This window comes from Sapajus apella, unplaced genomic scaffold (assembly GCF_009761245.1).
Source record: "Sapajus apella isolate SASKATOON/1434 unplaced genomic scaffold, GSC_monkey_1.0 scaffold96, whole genome shotgun sequence".
Taxonomy (NCBI): Eukaryota; Metazoa; Chordata; class Mammalia; order Primates; family Cebidae; genus Sapajus; species Sapajus apella.
Window position 1 is genome coordinate 7,408,345 of NW_022437036.1, and position 6,842 is coordinate 7,415,186.

Below are 6,842 nucleotides of genomic sequence, written 5' to 3' on the forward strand. Positions count from 1 at the left end.
TTTTTTTTTTTTTTTTTTTTTTTTTTTTGAGACAGAGTTTCACTCTTGTTACCCAGGCTGGAGTGCAATGGCGCGATCTCGGCTCACCGCAACCTCCGCTTCCTGGGCTCAGGCAATTCTCCTGCCTCAGCCTCCTGAGTAGCTGGGATTACAGGCACGCGCCACCATGCCCAGCTAATTTTTTGTATTTTTAGTAGAGACGGGGTTTCACCATGTTGACCAGGATGGTCTTGATCTCTTGACCTCGCGATCCACCCGCCTCGGCCTCCCAAAGTGCTGGGATTACAGGCGTGAGCCACCGCGCCCGGCCTTATTTTTTTTTTTTGAGACTGAATTTTGCTCTTGTCCCCCAGGCTGCGGTGCAATGGCTCAATCTCATCACAACCTCCACCTCCCAGATTCAAGCAATTCTCCTTCCTCAGTCTCCCAAGTAGCTGGGATTACAGGCGTGAGCCACCACTCTCGGCTAATTTTGTGTTTTTAGTGGAGATGGGGTTTCTCCATGTTGGTCAGGCTGGTCTTGAACTCTTGACCTCAGGTGATTCACCTGCCTCGGCCTCTCAAAGTGCTGGGATTACAGGCGTGAGCCACCGCGCCCAGCCATTTATTCATTAAATATTGATCCGGCTCCTCCTCTGTGCCCAGCACTTGGGATACAACTCACAGATGTCAAGAGGAGGCCATCGCCATGCTCCAGCTCCAGCTGTGTCCTCAGGCCACCCCAAATAACTGTACTGATAACAATAATATAAATGAAACAAAATTAGGCAAGGCTGTGTTTAAACTTTTATTATTTAATTTGTCAAAGGCAGAAACCAATTCCGTAATCTATCATTGGAATAACTGAGCACTCACGAAAAAGAAGGAGAAGAAAGGAGAAAGGTGGAAGGAGGCCAGGTGTGGTGGCTCACGCCTGTAATCCCAGCACTTTGGGAGGCTGAGGTGGGCGGATCACTTCAAGTCAGGAGCTTGAGACTAGCCTGGCCAGCATGGCAAAATCCCATCTCTGCTAAAAATACAAAAGAAAAAATTAGCCACGCGTGGTGATATGCATCTGTAATCTCAGCTACTTGAGAGGCTGAGACAGGAGAACTTCTTGAACCCGGGAGTTGCAATGAGCTGAAATCACGCCACCGCAGTCCAGCCTGGGCAACAGAGTGAAACTCTGTCTCAACAACAACAACAAAAGAAAAAAATAAGAAGAAAAACCAGTTTCTTTAAAACCCAGTTAAGTATCTTTTTATGTGGACAAAGTATATACATTTTATAAATTCCATCCCTGCTTTTATTTTATTTTCTGATCATCTATCCCAATCAGCTGATCATATCAGTGACATATCAGGTCAAGATTTGTGTTTTCTAATGATGTATAATTATTTATATTGATTGGCTATACTTACCCCATTTCTATTAATCAGTAACACAAAAGGCAAGCAACAATTGTGTGTGTGTTAGGTAAACACAGCCTTCCTGATCCCTTGACAGGGAAGAAAGGTGCTGATGATTCAGTGTTTTGGTCTGATGGGATGTTGTTTTCTTTGAGGAGGTGAGTCAGGGAAGGCTTCCTGCAAGAAGTGACATCTAAGGCAAGCCAGAAGGAGAAGTAGCAGTTAGCCAGGGGTGGAGAGTAGGGTAGAGTGGGGAAGGGTAGTCTCAGAAGGGAGCAGCAAGTGCTAAGTCCTGGAGAAGTCATAGCCTGTCGTGGTCTGGGACCACAAGTGTGTCTGGGGGCAGCACTGGAGGGGGGAGAGGCAGGGAGGGGGCCGGCCAGGAAGGGCTGTGTAAACTGAGTTAAGGAGGTTAGCGTCACCTGAAGAGCTGTGGAGAGCGTGAAATGGTTTTAAGCAAGGGACTGGCTTGATTCTATTTTTTTTTTTTTTTTTTTTTTTGAGACAGAGTCTCACTCCATCACCAGGCTCCAGGCTGGAGTGCAGTGGCGCGACCTGGCTCACTGCAACCTCCGCCTCCCGGGTTCAAGCGATTCTCCTGCCTCAGCCTCCCGAGTAGCTGGGACTACAGGCACACACCACCACACCCAGCTAATTGTTTTGTATTTTTAGTAGAGACGGGGTTTCACTGTGAGACCAGGATGGTTTCGATCCCTTGACCTCATGATCCGCCCACCTCGGCCTCCCAAAGTGTTGGGATTACAGGCGTGAGCCACCGTGCCCGGCCCGATTCTATTTTTATTCTAGAAAGATTTCAATGGCAGCTGTGTGAAAAATGGGAGCTGTCAATCACTTAGGAGGCTGTCACAGTGTCCAAACAGGGCTGATGGTGGCCTGGCCTAGGGTGGAAAAGTGAGGGTGAAGAAAGTGAGGTCTGAGGACGGCAGGGTTTAGGGAGGAGGAGCAAGGAACCAAGCTTGGCAGCTGGGCACCGGGTAGAAGAGTGGCACCAGGGAGACTGGGAGCAAACCAATGTGGAAGGCCCTGGATGGTCCGGTTTAGGAAACACCAAGCGTGGAATTCCCAAGAGACAGAACAGGGGTATCCAGCAGGCCATGAAAATGTGAGTTGGCAGCGAGACCAGAGATGCAATACGGGTATCTCAGCTTCTGGACTATGTTAAAAACCTTGGCCATGGATAAGATCATCCTGTGAGAGTCTAGCTAGAGGGGGACCCAGGGCAGAAAGCCAACATTCAGAAAACAGAAAGAATAGTCAGAAACGAAGCCTGAGAAGGGGTGGCCAGGGAGGAGGTCTGAAAGCGATGAGCATGTCCCCAAAGGGGAGGGAGGAGAGCGCGCGGGGTCAGTTGTGTCAAGTACAGCTGGGAAGGCCCATCCCAAGAGGACATGGAAGTGCCCGTCGTGCTGTGCACATGGATATTCCTGGTGACCCTGGGAAGAATCTGAGAGGAGAGGAGGGACAGTGGGTGTCAAAGCCAGCTGGAAGTGGGCTGGACAGTGGATGGGGATTGAGGAAAGGAGCCAGGGTGTACACAGAAGTTTGTCTCTAAGGAAAAGTAGGAAAGCAGGGTGGAGGGGGGTAGTGGGAGGGGTTTCTGTTTTTGTTTTAAACTAGAAGCAGGTATGTAGGCTGCTGAGTTGCAAGGGAGAGGGAGAGATGGATGAGTCAGGAGAGGGAGAGGGTCATCAGAGCTTGAAGTCCTTGAGAAGGTCAGAAGGGGTGGAATGAGGGCACCCGTGGAGGACTGGCCTTGTGTAAGAGCAAGTTGTGCTGTTTCTTCACACGGCTGGAGAAACCAAGGGGAGAAGGGAACACAAAGGGAAGAGAAGGCTGGGTTGGCTATGTGCCTGCACCCAGTTTCCACCCTGGAACTGGGAGGAAAGCCTCTTGGCATGATGTGGCCTGTCTCTGAAGTCTGAAGCAACTCGCCCAAGAGGTGAGTTGATTTGGCTCAAGAACGGAGACCCAACCCAATGCAAATGTCAAGGCTCACCTGCTCCGATGTTGGCAGCCTTCAGCCCACTTCCCTGCGAAGGCTGCACACAGCGGGAGTTCACCCAGCCGGAGGGAAGCCAAACAAGGCCCTGGAGAAACAGTTGTTACCAAGGGAATTCTTTAGCAATCCTCAGGTCTTGTCTCTGCAGACAGGGATGAGAAATTGACAAAGAGCCTTAATCCTCCCTTAATCCTGCCCACTGCCAACCGTGAGCAAACGGCCTGTCTTGCTGATTGAGTTACTTAAGAGAAGGTATCAACTGACTTTGGGCATTTAAAGAAGAGAGGGAAGGAGGAAGGGGGCAGGGAGGACAGAAAGAGGAGCAAAGGAAGAAGATTCCTTCATGTCAAGATGTCTTAAGGGGAGAAGCGGCCGGACATGGTGGCTCACGCCTGTAATCCAAGCACTTTGGAGGCCAAGGCGGGCAGATCACCTGAGGTCGGGAGTTCAAGACCAGCCTGACCAACATGTTGAAACCCTGTCTTTAGAAAGAAAAAAAAAAAAAAAAGAAAAAGAAAAGTGGAGAAGCTTCTGGAGTGACTTGTCCCACCCATCCACACACAGCCAAGTTCTGCAGCAGATGGGCGATTGGCAGCTGCTCCGTGGCAGGCTTACCTGGGCTGAGCTTGGAGATGCATCAATAATCAAAACCTGGCCCAGTGCCTGCCTGAGCTCCAAGTCCACAGTAACTATCACGGGTTCCCCTTACTGAGCACCAAGAATCAGGTGCTTCAAATGCTTCTCAACAACCCAGCTGGTGAGCAGCAAACCCCGAATCTGAGCCCCTCTGAAGCAGAGGGAGGCAGGTTTGCAGGGCAGTTATGTGACCCTCTGTGACCAGGCTGCCTGGCTCTGAAGCCCTGACACTTGCTGGTGTGTGATATTAGAACGGTCACTCTTTCCTCACCTGTGAAATGGGGATATTAAAAGGACCTGCCCCAGAGGGTTGTTAGGAGCTTGAAATGAGTTCATACTAATAAAGTTCACAGAAAATATCACAAGTCCTATGTTGTGTTTGACTATCACTATTGGGAGGATATTTCTCTATCTTCCAATCTCCCTCGGCACCCCCAAATCAAGGCATGCCAGATAAGCCTACAATCTAAATAAAAAGTATTTTATTTAGATAAAATAAAATACTTTTTTTTAATTTTAATTTTAATTTTAATTTTTTTTTTTGAGACGGAGTTTCGCTCTTATTACCCAGGCTGGAGTGCAATGGCGCGATCTTGGCTCACCGCAACCTCCGCCTCCTGGGTTCAGGCAATTCTCCTGCCTCAGCCTCCTGAGTAGCTGGGATTACAGGCACATGCCACCATGCCCAGCTAATGTTTTGTATTTTTAGTAGAGACGGGGTTTCACCATGTTGACCAGGATGGTCTCGATCTCTTGACCTCGTGATCCACCCGCCTCGGCCTCCCAAAGTGCTGGGATTACAGGCTTGAGCCACCACGCCCGGCCTAGATAAAATAAAATACTTTTTAATACGGAGGAGAATCGCTTGAACTCAGGAGGTGGAGGTTGTGTGAGCTGAGGTCTGTCACCCTCCAGCCTGGGTGACAGAGCAAGACTCTGTCTCAATAAATAAATAAATGTATGCTTTCTAAGAAGGCATTTTTAAATTTTGCTTTGTTTTGTTTCTGAGACAGAGTCTCACTCTGTCGCCCGGGCTGGAGTGCAGTGGCGCCATCTCGGCTCACTGCAACCTCCACCTCCTGGGTTCAAGCAATTCTCTTGCCTCAGCCTCCCAAGTAGCTGAGACTGCAGCTGCCTGCCACCACTCGCAGCTAATTTTTTGTATTTTTAGAAGAGATGGGGTTTCACCATGTTAGCCAGATGGTCTCAATCTCCTGACCTCGTGATCTGCCCGCCTTGGCCTCCCAAAGTGCTGGGATTACAGGTGTGAGCCACCACACCCGGCCAAAGACATGATTTTAAGACAAACTCCCTATGGCACAAGTAGGTTGCCGCCTTTAATCCATCCTTCCTTCACCCACAGAATTTCTAGAACAGTCAGTCAATTTGGATTCTCTGCTTTATTGGCTTCCAACCTTCTATCCAGTCAATGCTGCAAGATTCATTGAAATAATTTCTTTTTTTTTTTTTTTTGAGACCAGATCTCACTCTGTGGCCCAGGCTGGAGTGCAGTGGCATGATCATGGCTCACTGCAGCCTCCCCCAGGCTGAAGCAGTCCTCCTGCCTCAGCCTTCCAAGCAGCTAGGACTACAGGCGCACCACCATGCTTGGCTAATTTTTGTATTTTTTGTAGAGACGGTGGGGGCGGTGTGTGTCTTACTAAGTTGCCCGGGCTGGTCTCGAACTTCTAAGCTCAAGAGCTCTATCTGCCTTGGCCTCCCAAAGTGTTGGGCATCTGGCCCAGCTGTTCTTTCAATTGTCCTTTTTTTTCCTCAGTAAGGTCTGCCCTCTTTTTTTCTCCACTTATCAAATACATCTTGGAGATCATTTCAGTGAGGCATCAGCCTCATTTACTCTTTCCCTCTTTTTTTCTTTTTCTTTTTTTTTTTTTTTTTTTTTTTTTTTACAGAGTCTCACTCTGTCACCCTCAGGCTGAAGTGCAATGGCATGATTTCGGCTCACTGCACCCCCCACCTCCCGGGTTCTAGTGATTCTCATGCCTCAGCCTCCCAAGTAGCTGAGATTATGGACACGCATCATGATGTCTGGCTAATTTTTGTATTTTTTTTTTTTTTTTTTGAGACGGAGTTTCACTCTTGTTACCCAGGCTGGAGTGCAATGGCACGATCTCGGCTCACCGCAATCTCCGCCTCCCGGGTTCAGGCAATTCTCCTGCCTCAACCTCCTGAGTAGCTGGGATTACAGGCACGCGCCACCATGCCCAGCTAATGTTTTGTATTTTTAGTAGAGACGGGGTTTCACCATGTTGACCAGGATGGTCTCGATCTCTTGACCTCGTGATCCACCCGCCTCGGCCTCCCAAAGTGCTGGGATTACAGGCTTGAGCCACCGCGCCCGGCAATTTTTGTATTTTTAGTAGAGACGGGGGTTTCACCATGTTGGCCAGGCTGGTCTCAAACCCCTGAACCTCAGGCGATCTGCCTGTCTTGGCCTCCCAAAGTGCTGGGATCACAGGTGCAAGCCACCACACCCAAGCAGCCTTGTTCCTTTTTAAAGGGGCATCCTACTGCCCCATCGATTGGATGCTTTGCAGCTTATGGCACAATCTCTAATTGTTGGAATTTAGGTGGTTTCCTGCCTTTTGCTATTACAAATGGCATCTGCAATTAATACCCTTGTAAGTAGAGCATCTCGGGCTTTAGGGGATCTATCTTTAGGACAAATTGCTGTAAGTAGAACTGTTTAACAATGAGCTTCAGCATTTTGTTTTGTAATGGGAATAGAGTGGAAGCCAGCCTTAAACACACCCATCTTTGCTAAATCTCCGGTTTCAGTC